Source organism: Urocitellus parryii (genome assembly GCF_045843805.1).
Source record: "Urocitellus parryii isolate mUroPar1 chromosome 13 unlocalized genomic scaffold, mUroPar1.hap1 SUPER_13_unloc_2, whole genome shotgun sequence".
NCBI classification, from domain to species: Eukaryota; Metazoa; Chordata; class Mammalia; order Rodentia; family Sciuridae; genus Urocitellus; species Urocitellus parryii.
Genome location: NW_027551770.1, coordinates 227,389 through 252,191, shown reverse-complemented (window position 1 = coordinate 252,191; position 24,803 = coordinate 227,389). Strand labels below are relative to the sequence as shown.

At 42.5% G+C, this 24,803-nt stretch overlaps 1 pseudogene; it reads right to left on the bottom strand.

Moving 5' to 3' along the window:
- Positions 1-17,065: 17,065 nt before the first annotated feature.
- Positions 17,066-18,996, bottom strand: LOC144251410 (recombining binding protein suppressor of hairless pseudogene; annotated as a pseudogene).
- Positions 18,997-24,803: the final 5,807 nt, after the last annotated feature.

Genomic DNA, 24,803 nt, shown 5'->3' with positions numbered 1-24,803 from the left:
TAGATTTCTTACAGTCTTCACTGTAGATCCCTCAAGAGGTGCGGTGCAGAGGATATTGTGCCATATACAAGGCAAGTTTACTAAAGCTTTTTAGAACATTCTCAAATGATGTGGCCTTTTGTTTGTAATGGGGCTTTTGCTATTGGTAGCAAATGGATGTTCAAGCAAAAAGGCTCATTGAGCAGTTTGCCACGGATTGGTAAGTTCGAAACCCCAACACAGAGTCTGGTCACTGCGCCCAGACACACGGCTGCATTGACTCCCCTGAACAGTGGCCAAGCCTGAGGCAGTCTAGAAGAGAAATCAGCTTTCTTTAGAGTCCATTTTCTTCCCTCAACTCTTCTTTCCCTCTTTTCTGTTTCCTTTCTAGAATCTTACTGTATCCATGGACTCTTCTTGTACCAAATGAGACTCACCCCAAAAATTCTCCACTATAGATCATGTGTAGATTGAAATTGTTTAAATGACCTATTCTGGGAATATTTGTCTTCGGTCCCATTTTTAAGTCCAGTGGACAGAGGGTCTTTTCTGCCACCCTTCAGAACATTCCATGTGGAATCTAACTCCATCAACCAGAACCAACATAATAAGCAAGACAAAATGTTCTCTGAATTACAGACGTAAATCACAGACCTGTCTTTCCAAGGCTAATAATTTTATACTCTTCAATAAGGCCGTGAAACACAAAGAGATATTTTTGCAGTTGTATTATTTTCCACGCTGTGAAAATACCATTGTACCCAAGTAAGACTTCCCTTTTCAGACAGGGAAAAAGGACTATTGTTTGGGGAGAATGTACATAAGCTAAAAATGTATTTATTGATGGTAGAATCTGCAATCGGTTAACAATCAGCCAGTATTTGGTTATCCATTGCTGCATAACCAAGAACTACAAAATCAAGAAGATCAAAACAATGTGTATCATCTCACAGTTTCTGTGGATCAAAAACTCAGACATGATTCAGCTTTGGGTCAAGGTTGTTCACAAAGCTCTGATTGAGGTTGCCTCAAATTCTGCTTCTGTGCTGACCGTCAGAGTGGTGGGTTGGATTATTTCTCACAGGCTGTTGGACTGGAGGCCTACATCGTTCACCTACTCTTGGGGTGAGGCGGCCCTCGGTTCCTTACATTTGTGTCTCCATAGGGCAGCCACATATGGCAGACTGGGTGAATCGGGTGAGCAAATAAAGAGCCGTAGAGAGAGTATGAGCAAGATGGAATTGGGATCTTCTATAACTATTCTCAGAGGTGACACCCATCACTTTTCCCATACTGTGTGCAAGTCACTGGGTCCAAGTCTCACTCACAGGGAAAGGAATACACAGGGTGCAAATACCAGGAGGTTGAGATCATCGGGAGCCATTTTAGAAGCTGCCAGCTATTGCTTAGCAGAAAGGAAAACAGGCACATTAAGAGGAAATGGAATTCTCAAAATGAATGTCTTAGTCTGTTTGTGCTGCTATAACATAATGCCTGAGACTGGGTAATTTACAATGAATAGAAATATATTGGCCCACAGTTCTGGAGACTGGGAGGTCCACCAGAGTTTAGCATCTGGTCGTATAATCACATGAGGAAAGACAGAAAGGCAAGAGAGAGCTAAATCTGAGCTTTTAAAATAGCACAGACCTTGCCTATGAGGGTGGATCCTCCATGGTTGAATCACCTCTTCAGTGTCTATACTTCTTATTTTTATGCTGGCAATAAAATTTCAACATGAGTTTGGAGAGGGAAAAAAGTTCAAATCATAGCCTTATGAGTAAACACTCCTGTGAGCTCTTTCCGTCAATATCTTCCTTCCATACCATCATTATCTTCAGACTTGAGAGCAATCATGGCAAAATCAACATTTCCTGCTTTTTATATTGCTACTGGGTGCTAACATTAAAGTGTTTTTTTTTAAAGTCATTCAGTAACCAAAAGCAGTCGTAGAGCCAAATAAAGCATCTTAGTAATATAGCACAAATTAATAACATATGATTGATAAAAATACTAGCTGGCCAAAGAAAAAATACTAGCTGGCCAAAGATCTCTACTTTGGTCCTGGGCTTGGAGTACTTTGGTCCTGCGCAGTGAGCACTGTTCAGTACTTACCTAAAATGGGTCTTGACATGATGTGAGAGTCAAATGTAAGAAGCCTTAGTGGCCACACATTTGGTCATCAGTGACGAGCAGAGTTCACCAGTGGCCATTAGAGAGCCCTAGGAGCAGGGTGCTGAGCAGCACTGTATCTCCCCAGAACAGGCATATCCTGTCTCCTCTGAGGGTGAATGTCATGCTCCATGGAACCCCAAACAGTCATGCAACTGTAGTCGATGTCATCGGTGATTCATGCAAAATATTGTCTCAATTCTTCTCACACTTTCTATTTTTGATGCCCATAAAATTTTTCTTTTTTATTCTAAGCAGGAAGTCCCCACTGTGATGTGCTTTCACTCAATTTTTTTAACAAAGCCATCAAAACAGCCTCATCAAAACAGCCAAGTAAAAGCACAGATGGGCAAGGGTTGAGGGCACTCTGAAGACCAGTCGCCCTGCTTGACTGACACAGTCCCGGTTCCTGACAGATGCGCATGTGTAATCCCCGCAGGGCAGCAGAACACCACGGTGCCCTGTCCCTCTTGGACCTTGGTTGCCTACAGAGGCCCAGGCCTGCCCCCTACTAATGAAGGATGCAAGGAGTTGCTTGCTACTCATGAAAGCCACCGCTTAGCTGTTCTTGTCCTCAGACACTTTCAGGTCAAAGCTATTTTCTTGTCCTTATGCTAAACACATATAGCACAAAGACATTTCCCACTTTTGAGCTAAACAATACTGAAACCAGGCAAAAGCCATTAGTAAAACAGCTTCTCAAGACCCACACCTTAGACCGTCAGTGCTTTCTTTAGGACCCTGATCTCACTGTACACGCCCACCTAGGTTATTGGCAGAGGCTGCCCTCAGCCCCCACCAGTTCTGCTTTTAAAATGCTACCTTTAATCCACCCATCCGGGTTCCTAAAACCCTGTAGGTCCCTTCTTTCTGACCCTGTCACCATTTTGGTGGCTTACCCCTGTGCTACAATGCAGTTCATAAAGGCAGCCTGGCTTGGTCAACAGGAATGGTATTAGTGATCTCTTTTGGGGGAACTGACAGCTGATGCTTGGGATCTGCGAACCTACAGCAGAGCCCTACCATTAACATGGCATTGCAAAAACATGGTGATGCACTTTGGTTTAATTAATTAGCATACTAAAATGATTTTGAAATTGGTCAGCCATATGACCTTAGAAGACCTTAGGTCTTTCAAGGCCTTTCTGAGATTGACTTTTATCACGTAGCACCATTTCTTTAGGGTGCGCCCCATTTATTGTGTGGAATGATCACCCTTTTTACTGCTGAGTCATATTCCGTGAGATGAGGGCAGGATGGTTCCAATAACCAGTAGCCCACTGAAGAACATTCGGGTGAGTTTTAGTTTAGAGCTGTTACAGTTGTTTTGTATATTTATGTACAAGTTTCTTCATGAAAATAACTTCATTTGTCTGGGATAAGTGCCAAAAAGGGCAATTTCTAGGTCTAGGTCTTTCGAATCTAAAACATGTTCCTTATTCATTGCTGACGTCAAGTGTTCATGGAGTCATTTCTTTGTGAAGCCATTGAAAGTCTGATAGATGTCAATGAAAAGGATGGATTTGCTTAGCATGAAGGTTGGCGCCCATGCAGGAAGCGTGGGGTCTCCGTCTCTGTCCACTGTCTCTCCCGGAGGGTATTTCCCTCCTTTTTAACAGGGTCTCTGCTGTTGCAGGGAGGTAGGAAAGATTACAAAGAGAAAAAAGAGTTTCCTCCTTCCACAACAGAGATGGTTCAGAAATGAGGCTGAGAGGCCACCAGTCCCAGACCAACTTGGCACAAATAGGACCCCATGTTGGTGAGGCCATCCATGTTTCCCTCTGTAGGTGGCCACCCACCTGGGGAAGGTCCCATTACTTCACAGATCCTGGCTCCAAGGACAAGAACAACCTGGTGGGGGTTCTTCTTGGGAAGTGAAGGAGAATCGCCATTGGCTCCTGGTTTTTCGAGGATTGAACACAAAACCTTAATGTAAGACACCTGTCATTTTAATATAGAGGTTGTTTGGGAATTCTTGTTCCTGGATGTGTGTTTGGGAATTCTTGTTCCTGGTCGTTCCTCGGGGCCACAGTCCCTCCCGAAGACTCTCTCCGCCCTCTGATCTTGGGGTCACAGACTCCCTCTTCTTGTATTTCCTTCATAAGACACACACATCATCTGCTGTGAACCTCGAGAGTCCTCCACCAAACCCAGTGTCTAATGGCACAGAGGTCCATGGGTCCCCCATCTCTTACCTAGAGCCAGATCATTTGGTCCACATTCCTTATTATTTACTATTAACTGTGAAATAAAAAGCATGAGCCAGTTGCAGTGCCACACAATGGCACACACCTGCAATCCCAGCCTCTGAATGGCAGAGGAAGAAGGACTGCAGGTTCAAAGCCAGCCTCAGCAACTTGGTGAGGCCCTAGTTGACTTAGTGACACCCTGTCTCAAAAAAAAAAAAAATCAGAAGGAAAAGAGCTTTTTCTCCTCCTCCTCCTCCTCCTCCCCCGTCTTCTTTCTTCCTGAGTGGGGTGGGTTTCCCTTGAACATCAGAATCCAGATTCTTCAGCTCTTTGGACTCTGGTTTTATACCCATAGACCCACAGAGAGCCTAAAACAGTTCAATCAGGACATACTGAAGGCTGTATTTTTGGTCACCCTGATCCCAAGGTGACTCTTTTCAACCTCTGTGACAGGGATTGGACCCAGCAGCACTAAACATTGACCCACATCCTGAGGTTTCTTTTTAATATTTTATTTTGAGGCCGGCTTTGATCCTCCTGCCTCAGTCTCCCTAGCTGCTGGGATTACAGGTGTGCACCACTGCACCCAGCTTGAGTCAGTTTCTTAATCAATCTCTCTCTCTCTCCCTGTCTGTCTGTCTGTCTATCTATCTCAGAATCCAGTAGTTCTGTTCTCGGGAGAAAGCTGACCCACTGACTTCACAAGTGCTGTGCAGTTTTTGCAGCCTGCTGGGCCCTCGCTCCAGCTAGAATGCTGGATTTATGGACTATTTTTAGCACATTCCTTCCTTACTATCTTTCTCCCTCTGGGAATATGTTAGACCTATATTTCTTGACTTCTTTGAGCTTGAGGGAACACCGATGACTAATTCTGGCCAACAAGTTGTAGGCAGAAATAATGTGTCCCTTTCGTTCCAGAGGGAAATAGCTATATTAATGTCCTTACTCCAGCTGGACAGAGAACCCTAACTTGGGCACAGAGGACAAGTAGCAGGATAGGAAGTAAAATTTTGCTGTTTTATGTTACTTAGATCCTGGTGCTATTTGTTATCACCACGTAATATAGCCGATCCTCACTAATACAAGTGAGAAATGTGCTTCTGCAGAACAATTTTCTGACTTATTTCCAGGATTATTTCTGATGCTAAGCCAAGAGCTGCCTTGATTCAATGAACAGAGGAGTAGCCAGAAGAGGAAATTCATCCAAGAGGTATCTAGGGATAAGAGCGACTCTACACCACAGGTAAACGAGATGAATGTGGACAATCAATGTCTCATATGGCCAGGGGTACTCAGGGATGCAGTAAGTGACCCTTAGCCAGGGGCCTGTTTCTTTCTGGTGGGTGAGAGAAGGTCCTATCAGAATCAGTGCAGTAAACATGCAATTTGTCCAAAACACAAGCAAATACAAGTGATTCCACAATACCTCCGTAACATTTCTTTGTCTTTCCTCTCTTACTTTTTAGCAGAAACCCTCAACACATACAGGATGCCGGGATGATGTGTGGCAATAAGTTTCTCAGGAAATTTGAGTTGAGAGATTCTGGGGTCCGATTATATGGCAAAATAATAAGAATGCACTAAGAGACCTTTGAATTCATTGCTACCTGATATAACAAGGTCAGGTACTCAGGTGAGCTCTGCCCTCCTAAACTGTCCTTAGACTTGGCTCTAGAGAAGAGAGAATCAGATTTTTCCTTTCTCCTTTCCTTTATGTGAATTCTGTGCAAATACTTTCTACTCAGTAAAGGTGATCAACTAATGCTCAAGGCCAAACACACGGTCACAGCCCAATTGAGCTGTTCTGTTACCTTAATAGCATGAGAGACATTTTTATGCTACCGAAAGGACTCACCTCCCACTCTCACCTGCCCTTTGCTGATTATAGGGTGTACCTGAGATTCTTAAACCAAAGCAGGCAAAAGTTGTGTTTCTAAGGTTTCCAGGAATTTTGGAAGTTTCTTATTTCAGGTGGCACCTAGAAGTAAAATTTGGTGGGAAGGTAGAGGGGAAATAGAGGAGTTAAGCATTATGGGGAACAACAGGAAGGTCACCTGACATGAATGACATCTTGTCTTGAAGCTGCCTTTGTATCTATGTTACCACTGGTACCAAAATCAACTTTATTTATCATTAAGGGAGAAAGAAATGGAGGCCAAGTGGCATCTGCTGTACTGTGAAATAATGATTTTTGCAATGACCCAAAGAGAGAGATGGAATGACAGATTGAGCCGGCGCATAGCATCATCTTCCACAGACACCACACATTTTCAGACTCTGAGCCATCAGAGTTACATTCCACTGAGAGCAGCTATAGAGGAAAAAAAATACCTGCTTCCCATTGAACTTATTATGCTAATTTGATATTAATGGATAGTGCAAAGGCTTTTTAAAAACTACTGTGGAATTTGGCTTTTAAGTTGCAGAAACGTCATGAGCTTACGAAGTCAAGTTCTGTACGTATATACAGTAGGCAACATTAAATTGTAAATAGGGCCGAACTCCAATCAGTTTTCCCAGTCTCTTTCTTTTCAAAGTTATGCATTCATGGCTCGTGGTAGAAAAGTACTGTTTGGAGGGGATTGTGGAGTTTGGGGTAACTGCTATGGGTGAGAGAAGAAGGGGGCAAAGTTCAGAAGTAAAGCCCCTTTCATGTGCATAGGGGTGGGGCTTCTTGAAGAATTGATGGGACTATTTAAACAGCTAGCAATGGGGCAGTGTAAGAGGTGAGACATCTTCTATGATGCCATCATCTTTAGTTGCCCCAGATCTTCAGTTTTATTTGGTAAGTGATTAAAAGACAGTTATCTTTTGGTTTCTGTGGGCTCCAGGACCCCGGCAGGCACCAAGCTCCATGGATACTCCAGTCTCTTCCATGAAGTGGTATGGTATTTGCTTATAACCTACACCTGCCCCAATACTTTAAATCATCTCTGGATAATTTATGCCTAATACAACACAAATGCTATGTAAATGGTTGTTGTACTGTATTCTTAAGGGAATCATGATGATAGTCTGTTCATGTTGGGTTCAGATGTAATTTTTTTTTAACAAGTTTGATCCCGAAATGCAGAGCCTGTGGGTATGGAGAATGCACATTTTGCATCAAGACAAGGTGGATAACAAAGAGACCACGCCCATGTCCCCTTTTTCCTGTCCTTCCAGAATCCTGGTTCATTGAGGACAGCAGTGTTTCCAGTGCTATAAGAGCTGTTCCCACTTCTCTGCATTTGCTGTAGAGGGGATGTCCTGCCACGTGGAGCCAGGCAATGAAACATAAATGCAAGTTATCAGGCAGGGCTTCTAGAAGGCTTCTGTAAAGGACTAATGGAGCTCGGATGCTCTTTCTCCCCCTGCTGTGGCTCAGCTGCCAGTGCTACAGCGACCATCTTTGCAAGTAACCAAGGTGGAAAAGTCCAGAGAAATCCCCCAAATCCCTGGCATATTTCCCAAAGACTTCCTAATAACCCCTGTGAGAGACCACCCTTACACGTGACTGAGTCACACTCCCCTCCCCGGCTGGGTGCTGAGGCCCTCAGTCACAGAAATGTGGCAGAGCTCTCCCCACCCTTCTTGGGTCTGAGGGTCGGTGTCTCCTGCATGGGTGTGTCTTGCTGCAGCCCATGGGTGAAGCCACATGTACCTGTTCCTTTGTAATATAACCCCTTGCCCTGTTTAGGAAAGAATTTTCCATGGAAGTGCCTTGTGTGTGTGTCCCCTTCTCTTACTGAGCCCTTGGGTGTGGCCTACCCAAGTATCAGTCAACCTGCTGACAGTGGACATCATGAAGATAGACTCAGCCCCCTGAAACCTGACCCCTGGCCTCATTTGAATAGCTTCTCTCAATAAAAGGGGTCAGCGCCTGCTCTCGAGCTCTCTCTCTCTTCCTGCGGACCCTTAAGAGGAGCCGTCCCAGCGGCCCCAAAGAAAAAGGTCTTTGTGTCTCCTGTGTGGTTATTTCGTGCAGCCCAGTCAGCCCAGTTCAACTGGAGTGACCCCTGAGCCTTTTAGTTGCGAAAACAGAAACCGGGCACCCCCATAGAAAATCTTGCTGAAGCCCTTGGCCTGCGGGTTTCTGTCATGTGCCAATGAGCACAGGTTTTAGGAGGTGGGTGCCCAGTGCCCATCACTGTCAGGATGCTTCTTGGAGGGGGTCCTACCTTTCATGGAGACCCTGGCCCCCAGCAAGATGGCCAGTGGCCCCAGCCAGCCTGGCAGTCCTCCTGATTTCATAAGGAGTCAGGAGATCTGCCTCAGGAAGAGGGAGCAGGAGCCCACTGCCAACCCCTCACAAAGAACTCAGAATGTTAAAAAAAAAATCTGTCAAAGGAAGGGTAAAAATGGCAATTTTGAACCGGCTCTATTTAGCAGTTCCTGAAAGCAGCTATTCTGAGTGTGCGTGAATGAAAGCGACAGTGGATTCTGAAAGAGTGTGGAAGGAAACAGTGAAAAATGTAACCGAAAAAAGAATGTTTATAGCACAGCCATCCTAAACTCCATATTTTAGTTCAATCCTCCTTAATTAGTAGAAAGCGTGGCCTTACAATTAGAAAAGAAAGAAAGAGTGGGGGTTTGCAGGAGGTAGGGTACTAAAGGCGCTCTCCCATATCCTGCCCGGGCCCCCCCTCTCCTTGAATGGATATGATCACTGCTGCAGAGCAGGGAGTGTGTACTACAAGCCAACACCGTGCCAGATCTGTTACCTATCTGCAGTCTCATTTAATCCTAGTGACATGACCATCACTCCCAGTTAAGTGAGGAAAGTGGCATTGCAATCTGCTGTCAATCATAGCTCTTGATGGCTTTGACATCATTCTCTCTACCTGAAACCTACAGCAGAAGCCAACAGCCCTACTCTAAAGACACTACAAAGCTTTCTGTTTTAAATGTGATGGACAAAAAAAATCTCAATTAAGAGGAGTCTTCAATTAATTGAGTGTTCCAGGTAATTTAATTTCCTGACTTCATTTGAGCTCTACCCAGAAAAACTTTTCCATTAAAATGCATCGTCTATAGAACACACTTTCTTGACTTTGTGAACCCAATTTAAGTTTTCTTTGATAATTAAGTTACTGACAGAGCCTTGGGATGGCTCTTGCAAAAATCACTTATGGTTCAGTGGCATACAGTGCTCTGTGCTGTGTCAGACTTTTAAATTTTTACCAATCTTCTACTAATTAAGGCTGCAAAGGGTATCTCTAGGCATGAGATTGTTTCTCTTGTATTCCACATTCGTTTTCTATGTTGAAAGGGCAATATTGGGCTATTTGGGTTAAACAATATTTTATGTGTCTTTTAAATACTTCTAAGAATATTTCCAAAATGCCCATGAAAATTCATCATGTGGTTACTGGCTCTCAAAATTACAGTCTTGTGTCCTTTTTAAAAAAAAAGGGATAACTTCTAGGAAGGGCTTTGCTAAATGATCTCGTCATCCTTATTTGCACATCACTGCGCATGCTTACACAAGCCCAAAGCCTGTTGTCCTCATATCAAGTGTGCACTGTATGTAATCACATGTGCTGTACTTAATATAACTGGCATCTCAGTAAGACTGGTTACACCAGAATCACCACAAGCAATGAGAAGTGTGTTGTGCTATGATGTTATGACAGCTACCCTGTCACTGTGAAATAGGAAGTTTTCAGTTTTGTTTTACCATCTAGGGGTGCTGGGTTTATTGCATCTGTTCAGCAAAAAATTAAAGAAAACGACACAGAGTGTTAGGGTTTGGGTGTGAGGTGTCCCCAAAAGCTCACATGTGAGACTATGCAAGAAGGTTCAGAAGAGAAATGACTGGGTTGTGAGAGTCTGGACCCAATCAGGGGATTAATCCCAGATAGGGATTAACTGAGAGGTAACTGAAGTGGTGGGTGTGGCTGCAGGGGGTGGGAATTGGGGCATGGCTTGTAGGTATACATTTTTGTATCTGGACAGTGGAGTCTCTCTACTTCCTGATCATCATGTGAGCTGCTTCCCTCTGCCATACTCTCTGGCCTTGAAGTTCAGCCTCACCTGGAGCCCTGAGGAATGGAGCCTACCTTCTATGAACTAAGACTTCTGAAACTGTGAGTCCTCAGATAAACTTTTCCTCCTCTACAATTGTGCTGGGCAGGTCTTTAATCACAGCAGCAAAAGAACAAGCTGACTGAAACACAGAGTTAGCAAGCAAGCAGTGGGGTTTCTGCAAGAGCCACAGAGACAGACTTCTCCAAAGAGAAGGGCCTAGAACTGGGAGTCCAGTGGGGGGTTTGGCCTGTTCTTTTTATGGTTTCTGGAATTTCCTCCTTTCCTTATGTACTCCATTCTTGAGCAGTGCCCCCTCTGACCATGAGTCTGTTTTAGTTTTTCTTCTGGATTCCCCACTTAGGAGCACCAAAGTGTCTGTCTGATGGGATCCCCTGCTTGTGTCCATGAGCAATTTCACCCGGCAGGAAGTTGACCTCCTCAGAAGACTCTCTCCATGCTCCTTGGTTCTGGCCCCACCCCAATATCCCCACGGGCCATCTTGCCCTGAGGGCCCCAGCCCTTCTATGTCTCCCTATCATAATCATGAGATAATGATCATATATGTGGTCTGCTACTAAGACACCATTATATGGCTTGCGAATGCATAATTTCCTAATGATGAGTTTAACACCATGGTGGTAACAGATGCCTGGGGAGACCAGGGAAGAAGACTCTGGGTGACAGGAGAATGAAGGTGGGTCATGATGAACCAGAAAAGGAAGGATGCAGAGAAGGACACAGAGAGAAGGAGAAATAACACTCTGCACCCACTGTGAGCAGTAGTGTGTGATGCATGTTTATAACATACAGCTCCCAGAATGAGAGAGAAGACCCAGGCGTAGAGTCTTTTTCAAGATGGAAATATTCTGGCCAAGGGTCATTTCAAGTTACTGATTGAGGACTTGGGAAACAAGTCAGTTCTTGTGACCCAGTGGGAACTGGCCCCTGACCGCCAGGGACCAAGGGAGTGAATAGAAGTGAGGATGAGCATCTCTGGGTGTGGGAATGCCTCCACCCCACTTCACACTGGACAGCCAACAGTCTGAACACTTAAAGACCCCCTGCATGGAGGACTGGGACCCCGGGATGCCCTGTGATCAAGAAAAGCATGGTCCAGCTGAACAGGGAAAGCCCTGTGTGTGGAGGACACTGTGTATTCTAGGAACCATGGAGTCTCCTGATCGATCTCAAACACACTGGATTTCATTGCATGGTCAGGGTCTCTTACTGGTCCTCCATTTCTACCTATCAGAAAACTCTGACTCAGAGGAATAAGAGCCAATTGCGAACTGTGTCAGAGGTTGATTATTCTGTCACATTCCAGGACACTAAGATGGGGGATGGGGCTTCTCAGTGGACCCTGTTTTCATGTTTCCGGTGATGCCGGCCAAAGAGCCTGAGAGACTCAAAAGGGACTCAAGACATGGTCATTTATTTCATTCAAATTTATGTGTTTATTTTGATGCCAGGAATTAAACCCAGGGGTTCTTAACCCTGAGCCACATCCCCAGCCCTTTTTTAATATTTTATTCAGAAACAGGGTCTCGCTGAGTTGCTTAGGGCCTCACTAAGTTGCTGAGCCTGGCTTTGAACTCGTGATCCTCCTGCCTCAGCCTCCCAAGCAGCTGGGATTACAGACATGTGCCACTGTGCGCAGCTTCCTTCGACTTTAGAAGGTGTTTCCCAGCCCCTGTGTTTATCAGTGTTTGCCTGTGATTTCCCATTCTTTATGCTATGACCTTCCTTTATTTCTCCAACAAGTTTGGGAAATTGTAACATGTTGGGGAAATGATGACTGAGCCACTCCATCCTCTCATGACACGTGGCCATCCTGGGCATGGGAGAGATCCACAGTCTATAAATCATGCCTCTCTATTTCCTGCATTTCAGGAGTCTTGACACCTGGGACTTTGCTAATTTGGAGGGATGCCCCTCTCAGGATGAGTCAGTTACTAGGAACAGTTAAGGACATCCCTAAAAGCACACCTTTCATATGCAAACTGAACAATCCAAAACCTACCCACCTCCCATCTAGCCCACCCACCTCCTCCACCAGATTCTCCCTGCCCCCATCAGCTAAGGGCCAGCTGACAGACAACAAGTAGGGACAGCCCTCAAATCTCAGAGCCCACTGGAATTACCCCAAACTGTCTGCCCTGCCCTGCCTTGTTCCATCACAATAAAAGAAAAAGAGAATGTTGCTCAGTGGTAGGACATTTGCCTATCATGTGCAAGGCTGTGGATCCCTAGCATTGCAAATAAAGAAATAAAGTTGGATTAAAATGGAAAATATTTTTTAAAAAATACGTTTGTCAAACAGGAGTAAAAAAAACACTACAATCTTTTGATAAGTTCATCCTTTACAGTACTTCATTTATTTATATTGTAAAGATTTTCTTTATTCATTTCTTATTCGAATTTTAAAAGGTGAAAGTTGACAAGAAGAGAAATACCAGTCTTTGAGAATATGAACCAGAGGTGTGGAGGCCCATCTCCCAGCCGGCTCTGAGTTCCTGATGTGTATCCTAACATTTGTAATGGGAGTGAGGCGGGTATTCTGTAGTGCCCAACTTTGGGGCTGTTTTCTTGTTGTGCTGAAGCATGTGTGCACAGCGAGAACACATTAAGTCATGATGAGCACTTTGAAAGGAACTTCTTAAATGCCAGTGTGTATTTGTTGTTAACAAGATTGCAGGGGCTGGGATATAGCTCAGTTGGAAGAGTCCTTGCCTTGCATGCACAAGGCTGTCTAGAAATTTCGCTAGAATTAAGAAGAGATTTCACTTCTACTTTATTTCTCTTTTATCTTACACTCATTAAGAATGGTGCTGCTGGGGGCAGTGGCCCATGCCTATAATCCTAGCAGGTTGGGAGGCCGAGACAGGAGGATCGCAGGAGTTCAAAGCCAGCCTCAGCTATGGCAAAGCACTAAGCAACTCAAAAAAGAGACCTTGCCTCTAAATAAAATACAAAAAAAGGGGGGGCTGGGGAGGTGGTTCAGTGGTCGAGTGCCCCTGAGTTCAATCCCCAGTACCAAAAAAAAAAAAAAAAAAAAAATAGAATGGTGCCTACAGATGTTCAGTGGGAAAATGTGGGTTTCCTTTTTTCTTATTGTATTGTTTAATTATACATGACAAGAGAATCCATTTGGACGTAATTATACCAGCATGGAATATACATTATTCTTTTTCTTTCTTTTTTTTTTAATAGAGAATTTAATTTTATCTTTATGAAGTTTTCTGAAATCAAAGACGATAATACATGCATCAGGCACATCCAACAGAAGACTTTTACAATGGTTTACATTTCCTTTTTATTTATTCCTTGAAACTGCTCGTATTACAGGTTTTTCATGGATGAAATATGGAACTGAGCAGATTCTTTTTTTCTACAAAATTATGGTATAAACTTGCTCAATTTTCTATCTTATTGCTAATAAACCTTACAGGCGCACAGTTTGTAGAATAAACCCCTTAAGGACTGAATGTGTAGAGCATGCTGCAAGGTACAAGAAATAAGCTAAAAATGAGCATATAAACCTACATCTGGACCAACACAGTACTGAATGCTGGCAAACATTTACCACGACACAGGGAAAAATTAATGAAGGAAATACAGTTCAGTCCTGAAAGGGTTAAATAGAAACCCCAATATATTATTGTTTCTAACCATCCATCCCATATTACAATGCTTGAAAACAAAGTCAAAAGTCTGGCACAGAAAATTACACACATTTGTTCAGTACTCATCAGAAACACAGCTGCTTTTGAAATCAAAGTTAACTTGGTTAATAATTGAATAGCATTGTTTCAAAAAGCACCCCCGCCCCAATGGATTTTCTGGTGTACATGACTAGTTAGTTAGTTCCCAAAAATGGCACTGGGAATTTTCTGCGAGCACACAGATGGTACCGGTTTCATTAAAAATAAGAGCAAAAAACCTAACCAGTTATGATGGCTAGTAAGTCTATGTTGTAAGAGTGACAAATATTTCACTAATTAATTCTATGTGAGGTGCAGTTAGTCGCCATGGTTTCAGAAAAGTCAGCAGCAAGTTAAATATTGTACTAGTGTTTGATTCTGAATTCATTCAAAAATATAAAGGGCATTTTACATTTAAAGTCATTAGCTTGCTTTCCAAATCTATGTGATAAATTTGATGCAACTAATAAAAATGTGCGGGGTCACAGACTCAGTTTCTATGCCTATTTTGAGAAACTGCATAGAAAAACAGGAGCATAAGATTCATTTCTAAACCCCAAATTCAAAAACATCAAAACACTACACTCTAACTGAAGCATTCACCACTCGAGGAGAGTCTTTATGAGGGTAAATGACCAGCATCTCTTAACAATGCCACCATTAGGGAAGGGACATATTGTACTGTAACTGGAGGACAGGGCTGACATAAACTGTGTACTGAAAATGACTCACCAGTCCACAAGAAGGATTTTAAAAAGAAGCTGACAAAAGATACTGATGAACAACAAGCTATAACAGATGTATCATTTTACTCCTTAGTCTGTGGTATGAAATGGCATAAAATAGGGGGGGAAAATGCCAATAATAAGTACATTCTTGGACTTTAAAAAAACAGTGAAAGGGTTTTCAGTCTAATATTTCCATTATCTTATTAAAAGACACAAAAGAACAGCAATAAGAGATTAACATTAAAATAAGCATAAGTTCATTTTAATAAAGCCATGAACTTGGAAAATTATTTTGAGCTGCAAAGCTGGGTAAGGGAGTTTGTTCTTCAAAAACCATCTCATTTGTTATTGGTTAATTTAGTTTGATTTCTTAACTAGAAACCAAATTTAGAAAGTGGAAGAAACTTGTGGCCCACTAAAAGTAAAGCAGCACTGAAAACACTTCCCACTCTGAACAAAAGCACTGTATAATGACCACATCTGTGACTAGACAGAGAGAATAAACTCTACCCAGAAACAAGCAACTCTGCAAGAAAAAGCTAGTGAGCAGTTACAACAAAGAAAGATAAGGCCACAATGAGTTCTGCCATTCATCACTGAAACAGACAGACAGTGTGAGGCAGGATTCGCTCAGGAGTGAGTGAGTGAGTTGAGCAGATCTGAAGAAGAAAGGCTGTATATAAAATCATGCAGCCTGGGGTGATTAAGAAGGCTTGCAGTAAGAGAAAACCGCAGTAACTTTGATTTAACCACCTCACATGTTTTACAAATGACTTTCCCCTTGAAAATTGAGGAAAAGGCAATTTAAAGATGTCGGGAATATTATTTACAGTGGCATAGTTGACGCAAAGGAGTGATGAAGATAACAAAGCTGAAAGAAAATGCTAAGAAATTATTTTTTTAAAGTCTATTAATGGAAACTTTGAAAACAGCCTAGGACACCAGAAAGACACTGGAAATGCTGTAGGAAGTTACAGTTTTGCATTCATAAGGTACTTGTGGCTCCTGTTTTACGGGACAGTAAAAGCTTACCACAATCTAGAGGTAGTTTTTACTCTAAGAAGGATGATTGTATAACTAGACGGTGTCCCAGGACATTATACATGTGGTTCCTCTACTAAATGTAACCCGATGAGTCTGCTGTAATTCCAAAGAAATGGAACAAAGGCAAACCAAGATGCAGGAATGGAAGCAATATAAACTGGCAAGGTTAGCATGCAAGGCTGACACAGCCCTGAATGCAAGCAAATCTTAACTGAAAGGAAAAGAAATCTTTTCTGAGTAAGAGACATTTGTGGAGACACTCGGTATGGAGTAAGAGAAAACAGAAAAAGGCAGACAGAAAAAAGAAAAACATAAGTTACATTTGCATTTTCATAAACTTACAACTATCTGTTTCTAAGGTATGTCTTCCAGCTATTTTAGTTGATCATCTAATAAAAGCATCATATGTTTTAAGATTACAATGATGTTCTTGCCTAGGCTACAAAAAAAAAAAAAGGTAATAATAAAACATTTGTTGAGATTTTCCTCATTCTACCATAGGGCACCATCTACCACTTGGTAGCAAATACTTCTCATGATATTTTTTTTTGCCATTTGCCAACAAGGTAGCAAACACCCTGCTGAATTAAATCACTGGGAACATTCTGAGTTCAAAATAAAACGTTTAACTTACACATAATACAAGTTATGTACCAGATTAGGAGGGGGTAACCTGAACAAACCCTGGAACACAGATGTGTGGATGTACGGGAAAGGGGGAGAAAACACTTCAAATACCAACATGTTCTGCGCCATTAACTCAGTAATGACTAAATGGCCACACTGAATTCCATGTAAATGTTAGAACCTCTTCGATTACCACTATAAATACATTTAAAAAAAAAAAAAGGAAAATACAGAAATAACTACCAACAGTATCTGAGAATAGAGACTAAGTTAACATACATTGCATGTATTGCAGGCAAGGCGGAGGCATTTTCTTTAAAGCTTTTGCACAGACTTCATATAATCTTTAAAAAAAAAAAAAGCAGGCCTTTACAAGATTTGACTTGCTGAAATCAAAACATTTCCACCTCATGAAAAGTCATAAGATTTCAGCTTAAAAAAAAAAAGTTCCAGCCTTAGACCAAAAGAACCTAGAAGAGTATGTTAATTAAACAAGTGGTCAGGCTTGGAACCTGAATGTACTTTAGAGCAAAAGCTCAAAGGGGGGTGGGGAAAACAACCTATTTGGTAACAAGGTATACTATATACTGTGATATAAAAAAAGATATGGTGAAAATGTACCTTTTACTAAAGCTTATACAAGTTCCTTGGTCCATAAAAACTATGTTAGATTTGTGCCTTCTAGTTTGCTTAATGTTTATTCCAGCCACATTATCTATTTCTTGCCCATTTAAACAAAACCAAACAAAACCAACCAACCAAACAACAGCAACAAGAACAACAAAAAACAGCTGAAAAACTTGATTTCCAACAGTCTGTACATACTGATGTTTTTCTGTTTTACTGTGGCTTCTGCATTTCAACTCAGCACTTGCAGGTAATGGGTTTTTTAATGGTATCACCTGGTATGAAGTTTTCCCAAGAAACCACAAAAGATTGTTCTTTTTTTTCCTTTCTTTTTTTTTTCTTTTTTTGTCAACTTTTTGCCACACTCAAGTCAGTTTAAGTCCTAGCAAAAAAGACGGTAGTTAGGACACCACTGTTGCTGTAGATGATGTGACACTGGTTGAATTTGTGCTGGCATTTGTGTAACTCCCCTCGCTGTTTGTGTTTGATTCGTTCGGGGGCACTTGGCTTGGAATTGGCTCGAAGGATTGCTCCAGCTGCACTGCAGTGTGGCCGTGGCCCTGGTTCTGGTGTGTAGGTAAAGGTAAGGCTGGTGGAATAAATGATTCCATCATTACGGACCAAAGTTACTGGAACCTGAACTGGCTGCCAGACCCATCTCCAACCTTCTCGGAATGCAGAAATGTCTGGAACAACACGGAGCATGCTCTCTCCACATCTGTACATAGTTTCAGCTTCTACATCCCCAAACCACACTCGTAAATTTGGAGTGAAATTCTGTCCTGTGAGTTCAAGCATTGCTACGTCCCCGCCGCCATTCAACTGAAGACTTTCTACGACAGGCACAGGGGTGACTGGGGCAAGGACAGGGCCCATTCCCTCATAAAATGTATACTCTGCCTTATCTGTGCTAATGATTGTCCAGGAAGCTCCATCATTTATCATTTCTTTATTTGGTTCTTTCGGGCATGGAGTGGCCTGAAACTGGATTATTCTTTCTTGAGAAAGGCACAAGTACATTCTTTCTGTATCCTTCAGGTAAAATGCACATTTATGGAGTTGTGACACAGGATCATCTGCATCCAGTAATGCTGTCTGTTTATCAACTTTCCTAATTATCAATCTTGGGAGTGCCATGCCAGTAACTGAACATACAAGTTTGACTGTTTGTCCATAATGGATGTAACCATCTCTGACTGTGAATTCTTCTCCTTCTGATTCATCATCATCCAAGAGATGAATGTAAAATGCTCCCCACTGCTGTGAACTGGCATGGAAATTACCTCCTTCTACATGCAAGTATCTGGTACTAACTGTCTGGGACCGAAGTCGATTAAACAAAGCCACCTTTGTTCCTGAGGCAATGCATAAGTCAGCATTCTTCAATGATTGCTTCTTTTTGGAAGGTTTGGAGATGACTTTTATCCGTTTGCTCAGAAACACGCCAATGTCATCACTGTTGCCGTAGAACATCTTTACAGACAGCATGAAGTGTTTTCTCTTATCTGAATCAGATATATACAATGTTTTTGCTGTGCAATAGTTCTTTCCTTCCAAGTTCAGCTGCTGCATTTCTTGGTCACTATTGCCTATTCCAATAAATGCACATGGTTGAGACTCTTGCTCAGAACAACCATCGCATTCCATTTGTTCTTTTTTTTTCTTCCATCCACTGCCCATAAGATATACACAAGGAGGAGGACAAAAAAACCTTTTTTCATTTCCATATGACTTCTGTGCAACTTTTGCATGAAGAATAAGTACTGTTTGATCTCCTCTCTCTTTTAAATAATTTCGCATGGCTTCCCTAGTGAGTCGTTTAGGTGGGGGCCTCTCACCAAATTTCCCAAGCGATGGAGCATGCGCAGGCGGCTCCTCCGCAGGCGAGCCCTCCGTGTGGTCCATGGGGAGCGCTCCGGTTATCCGGGTTTTGGGACGCGCCCTCAGGGACGTACGTGGAGACTGAGGAAAACCGCACATTATTCTTTTTCTGACATCAGTACCTCTCCATCTCCTTTCCTTTCTCACCCTCTGCTTCCTTCCTCTATTGATCTTTCTGCCATTTACCCAGAGGTATTTTTTAAGTTCATTTCTTGTGGATGCCCATGAGGGTGAGATTCACTCTGGGGTCTTCATATATGAACATAGGAAAGTCACAACAGATTCATTCCCCTGTCTGTCCTTTTCCTGTCCCTCCTCCCTTCCCTTCATTCCCCTTTATCTAAGGCACTGAACGTCTATTCTCCACATAAACACACTTTGTGGGTTAGCTTCTACCTAACAGAAAACAGTCCACCTTTGGTTTGGGGGGATTGGTTTATTTCACTTAGTGTGATAGTCTCCAGATCCATCCATTTATGGCTGAGTAATAGTACACTGTGACCTAAACTAACCCCTTCCATGTTGCTTGCGGCAAAGAGACTAAGGAGTTATAAAGGGAAACCAATAAAGACCGAAGTCTTATGATAACTAGGGTACTCTGGCAATGGAAGTGGTACTAAAATGTCAGACAGATGCCTGCCTCTTTGGGGCCTGTGGAGACTTGGGATAGAACAGGATGGATGAAAACCTCTTTTACTTAAGAAAAAGTTAATGAAGAGGGAAAGTGAGAACAATCCAGAAATGGGAAAATATTAAGGCCTGAGCGTTCATGGCCCCGTGTGAGGAAGCACATTGGCTGGGCAGAGCTAGTACCTTGAGTCAAAGGAACCAGGCAGACATAGTTCCCAGCTGCAAGGTAGCACTGCAGCTGGGTCTTCTGTATTCTCAGGAGCCAAAGGAACTTGAGTCCCTGCCAAGAATGGTGCATGCACCATACTGAGACTAGGTCAGCGTGAGGGTTGGACACTGTAGACAGCTGTGGCAGCTCCGATCCAAGACACTGAAGTAGTTCCTCCCAGGTAGCACAGGTGGATGCCAACTCTATGCCTGAATTACCATTTTCTCTCAGTGACAACATTGGGACCTACTGTAATAGAGGAGACCAACAGCCTCACATGGACACCACCAATGTGCTACCTGGAAAATATTCACTGAGAGGGAACTTGGTTTGCAAGCAACCCCTCCCTCACACTACCCCAGGAGGTTTAGGGAGTTGGCCAGCATTTCCAATTAACTTCGGCTAATAGCAGCTGTTCTTAAACTTGATTCCATAATTACCTGGGGCCTTTAAATACCCTGAGAGATGCCACATTTCTGAGCTGCTCTATCGCAATTTCTGGAGAGGGGTTTGAGAATCAGGAGTCAGCCAAACTTCTCCAGGTGATTTCAAAGTGCAGCAAAATTGGAAAACAAGTAGATTATAGCCTTGCTCCTAGAGAGAGGTGTATGCCCAGCAAAAATAAACTCAGTATTTATCCTAAAGAGTTTAAAGGCATCACACTAAAGCAATCCAAGCATACCCCTGTTTAGAGTAACATAGTCCCCAATAGCTGAAATATAGGACCAGCCTAGGGGTCCATCAACAGATGTATGGTTGAAGAAAAGGTGGTATAGATACACCATGGAGTTTTATTTAGCCATAAAGAAAAATAAAATTATATCTCTTGCAGGGAAATAGATGAACTTGAGAAGATAAAGTGAAATAAGCCAAACCAGAAGGTTAAGGGGTGTACATTGTCTCTCTCATGTGGAAGCTAGGTAGGAATCCTTGGAAATCTGGGAATGGAACCACCATTTGACCCAGGTATCCCTCTCTGTGGTCTATACCCAAAGGCCTTAAAAACAGCATACTACAGGGACACACCACATCAATGGTTATAGCAGCACAATTCACAATAGCTAAACTGTGGAGCCAACCTAGATGCCCTTCAATTGGATGAATGGATAAAAAAATGTGGCATATATACCCAACTAGATTTTACTCAGCAATAAAAGAGAATAAAATCATGTCATTTACAGGTAAATGGATGGCACTGGAGAAGATAATGCTAAGTGAAGTCAGCCAATCCCCCCAAAAAACAAATGCTGAATGCTTTCTCTGATATAAGGAGGCTGACTCATAGGAGGGTAGGGAGGGGAAACATGGGAGGAATAGATGAATTCTAGATGGGGTAGAGGGGTGGGTGGGGAAGGGAAGGGGCAGGGGGCTAGCAAGGATGGTTGAATGTGATGGACATCATCATCCAAAGTACATGTATGGAGACACGAATTGGTATCAACATACTTCATATACAAGCAGAGATATGAAAAATTGTGCTGTATATATGTAATAAGAATTGTAATGCATTCCACTGTGGTTTATTTTTTAAAAATCAATGAAAAAAAAAGAAAGATGTGTGCATGTGTTGCAGGGGGCCATCTCCCTAAAAATTCAAAGATCAGCAGAGGAAAGAAAGGGAGAAGGGAAGGGAAGGAAAGAGAAATGATATTGGCCAAATTCTTTTTACGTGTGGAGTGTGTGTACGAATATGTAACAACAAATTTCACCATCATGTTCAACTATAATACACCAATAAAAATATGGAAAAAAAATTCTCATTTTGGAAAAGGAAAAGAGGAAAAGGAGCAGTCTGTGGGCCTGTAGAAGACCCAGAAATGCAGAATCCCAGGTCCCACCCCCACCTGTCTCAGAGGTTTCTGAATCCCAGCCCTGAGTACTTCATTTGCACATTAAAGTTTAATAAGTACCAGAATGTCCTTTAATGGGGCCTAATGGGATCTGCTAATTGTAATTATCTTGCATAAACGGGAAACTCTGAATAATGTAGCAACACTGATGGGGGAGGGGGGATAAGAATTGAAAAGAGACAGAGACTGGAGTAGGGAGTGGCCGGCAGAAAACAGGATGGAGAGGCTTCAAGAAATGGAAAGTTGCTGGTGGTTTCTTTACTTGCATAGATTGATTTTCACACTGCAGAGAACTTTCCAGGTAGAGTCCTGTGAGCTGCTGGTTTTGTTTGTCACCATTGAAAGCTCACTATGTGACAAGACCCCTTCAAATGCTTTATGATCATTAAGCTCCTCTTGATTGAGTCTCACCCACCTTGCAGAAGGTACGTAGGTTTTCTATCACAAACTCATTTCATAGCCTGGAGTGCCTGGAACATCAGCTTCATTTCCACCCAGTGACAGGGATCAGCAGGACTTCCCCATTCCCAAGGTCTCCCAAGACATCCCATCAAAAGCTGGCCAGCATACACATCTGCAGCCAGTGAAGACCATCACATATCCACCACACACTCATGGACAAGAGACATCAGCACCTCCCAGCCAGGGTGTCATTATCTGAAACTTTACTGTAATATGTTCCATGATTTTCAGAACATCGCTGCAACTAGAAACTTGTATGCAAGGGTGATTTTTAGACCTGCAGAGTAAATAAAATATAAGAGAATGGAATTGTAACAATAGATACACCTTAATATAAATATACATATTGATATCCCACACATATAAAAGTCATGCTCTGCAAATACTTTGTCTACAGATGATCTGTGGGCTACTGAATTCCAAGATATCTTCAGGGATTTACATGTGTCCCATTCGTTATGGATATTTCCAGAGAGCTTATGTAGGTGCAACACATTACAAATTTGGGGGAAAAAAAAGTATCACAGAGTGATTTTTTAAAATATTGAGTACGTCTTTTGTTCTACAAAGAATGAGCCTTTCTTAAATATTACAAACAGTGAAACAAATATACTAGCTTACAGATATGTACAGTTTACTACTTTAATATTTCAAAAATGCAGGAAGATAAACTATATAATATACATAATTTTAGATAGAGTGAACAATTCAATATTGCTCTTGTGTTGGTCTTGCTGCATTGTATGCATGCCAATGGCTTGTCACTGGATGGAGAGGGGACCAGTGGAGACAGAAGGGAACTCATGGAGCCCCATGCATAATCCCACAGTGCCATCTTCAAAGCAATATTTTGAGTTTTATAACTTTCTAGGACTGGGTTAAAAAACGTTTGTACCCATGTGCAGTGTAGGACATATTCTCAGGAATCACCACTCCATATTTGAGGATGGGAACAAACACATGTTGAAATCCACCTGCTCAGTGCTACTAACCCCTCAAGTCCCAAGTCAGTTGGGGAGCTCCTGAAAGACAAGGATGATATAACCATCAACATCCTCAGTTGGGTTCACAAAAAAGATGGCAGAATGGAGCCCCAGGATGAAGGCTTCCTTCCTTACTACCCTATAAACCCCCAGGCAAAGAACAAAGGAATGGAGTGTATACTGAATGAGGTCAGATTGTCAATAATTATAAGCTCCTCAAATTGATGAAGCCCCAAGCACTCAAACATGGAGAAATTGGCTTCCAAGGAAAGAAATCCTGACTCATTTTGGGTGGGAATTGGAAATGGGACACTTGGCAGGAAGCATTCACAATAAACGCCTTATTAACATGACAGCTGGTGGCAAAGATCATGGTTTACTGTTAGAAAGAACACACCCAACTCTAGACAATCCCCGTTGGCCATAAAGTTCTGTAACTTCTTCCATTTCCTTCACATTCGGGTGACAAACTAATAATCTCTGAGAATAGGAAAAACTATGTAGGGACATGTTGAAAAACATGTTCCAGAATATCCAACAATGAGATCTCATTGGGAATGTGATGGAATACTATGGAATGGCCTTTGGAAGGCACCTGTATGAAGCATTTAAAGAGGGCCTAGAAATGCCCCAATGATCTGAACTCCCTGCTGTCTCCCTTCCTTTCTCAGCATGATCATTTTCCCAGGTAAAGACAAGGGAATTCTTTTCTAGAATCCCAAAGAGATGGTAAGACCGTGAAGCCAAGAGGTTCTTGAAGGCACCTCCTACACACTAAATACATCACCAGGGAGACTCACTGGTAGAGCCCCAAATGAGACCAGATACGAGAACTGAATAAGAAAGGACTAAAGGAAACTAGGAAATACTGAGAGCCCAAGTATGCTTTGGAGGATGAAGGTGTCTATGTGGCTGTGACAGGAAACCCTGCATAGGAAGGGTCATCAAAATAGCAGGTGCAGATTGTAGTTTGTGTAACATCTCCAGCTGGGAAGTCCTGCCTGGGGTTGGCACTGATGCCCAACATCCAGGAAGACCCTGTCTGCAAGAAGCGTGCACTGCTGCCTACCCAGATGTCCAAGAGGATGATCCACCAGTTGGGGCAGGCATGCATTCTGCCAACTAAAACAGGAAAACTCAGGCTTTGTGGGAATTTCTCAAGAAGCAGAGCCCAACCACCATGGCAGAATGGTTAAGCTGAGTAGGCTCTGCCCAGGACAGAACAGCTAGCCTGTCTACAGACACCATCACCTCCCATGCCTCCTGCAGGAACTACAGTGGCTGGAATTTGGTTTGAAGTATTAAGGATGCACACACAATCATTAAGAGAAGAGGACCATGGTTTCTAGGGTGGACACTGCATTGAACAGGTCTTTAAGGATGTATGTAATAGAACATGCAAGAGTTTGCTATTGATTAAATGCATTGTCCAGGAATACAGTCCTGATTTCAATAGGTCATCCAAAACGCAGTGAACAACTTCTGTTGCAAAATATTTCATGAAGGTGCAAAGTGTAGCATATACATGTTCACGTCACTTAGAAAAATGATGTGCTTCTGGTCACTGGATGGCCTTTGTTGGCTGTTACCCAGCTGGGTACAGATCAAGTTATTGAAGAGGAAAACAAAAATCTTGGAGGGGCCAGGGGAATTTTTTTATTCTAAAAATAGCTACTTTATTTGCTTGAATTTAAAATCTGAGGGGTAGAAGTT